This window comes from Penaeus japonicus, unplaced genomic scaffold (assembly GCF_977035675.1).
Source record: "Penaeus japonicus unplaced genomic scaffold, GWHDUDI00000001_assembly GWHDUDI00000026, whole genome shotgun sequence".
NCBI classification, from domain to species: Eukaryota; Metazoa; Arthropoda; class Malacostraca; order Decapoda; family Penaeidae; genus Penaeus; species Penaeus japonicus.
The window spans coordinates 25,620,882-25,622,165 of NW_028234428.1; positions in this window are offsets into that span (position 1 = coordinate 25,620,882).

The window sequence follows — 1,284 nt, forward strand, 5'->3', positions numbered from 1 at the left end:
AAAGTACGTAAAGTCTGTGAAAGAAAATGAAATTATAGGGGTGGCTTTTATATATATATATATATATATATATATATATATATATATATATATATATATATATATATATATATATATATATGTATACACACATACACACAAACACCTCTCTCTCTCACACTCTTTCTCAGTCTCTCTCTTTCCCTCTCCCCCCTCTCTCATTCACTATCTCTCTCTTTCCTTATCTCTACCCCCCTCTCTTTCCTCCTTTCTCTCTTTCCCTTTTTTCTCTGGCTCTTCCACTTCTCCTCTCTTTCTGCCTCTTATTCCCTCTCTTTCTCTTCCCTTTCTATCTCTCTCTCCCACTCTTTCTTTCTTGTTTCCCTCTTTTTTCTCTCTCCCCCCTCTCACAGAGCAGACGTGTTTTTGTCTTCTCTCGTAACCTATTGACCTGACCTTCGCTAACATGATAATCCTGACATTTAGATCCTTTGAATCTATCAGATAAATAGTGAACTAGTGAGTGGCGTTTGTTTACATAACTGATGTGGTAATTGCGATTGCTGTACTGTTAAAGTTATAAAAAGCGACTGAAATTCGCACCCGAGTTAATCACAGCTCTATCATGCGACCTGGTTGTGGATCGGAGCGCCTATTTGACAACGTCCCTTGTCAACCTAGTGAGGTCGGGAAGTGACCACTAAGGTCAGATCCCAAACAAACAGAGGCATAGCAACTACAAGCAAAACAACGACATACTGTGAGTGTTCACCTGTGTTGATCTTGTCGGACCTGAGCCATGCCCCGAGGCAAATCGGGGAATACCCTTGCTGGGTAAAAATCTGATGTCATGGATAGTACTTCCATACCAGTGTCTGAGGCCCCAACAGAACCAGGGGCCGGATTCATCAACTATGATTGTAAACAGACCGTACTGGTATTTTCGAACTCATCATCGTAGATACAATGCTAAATTTACCAGTGTTTGTAGCACTGGTATGTCCAGTGGCAACTACAGTGACGACTCTCTCCTCACGTTTTATCTCGGCAAAAAAATCAACATTTATGGCGAATCTTTAGTTTGTATGTGCACCTATTATGATCAGAATGATGGCAACTGTTCATATTCATATGAACAGGACAAAAATAAAGAAAATTCACGGGAAATAAGAGAGAATAATGTTCACGCAGAAAATCGTAGGTCTACAATAGCATTTAAAATAATATATGGAATTAATGATTTGACGAATTCAAATATTTCATTTCTATGAAATAGTTGAAAAACAGTAAATATATGAATATGTA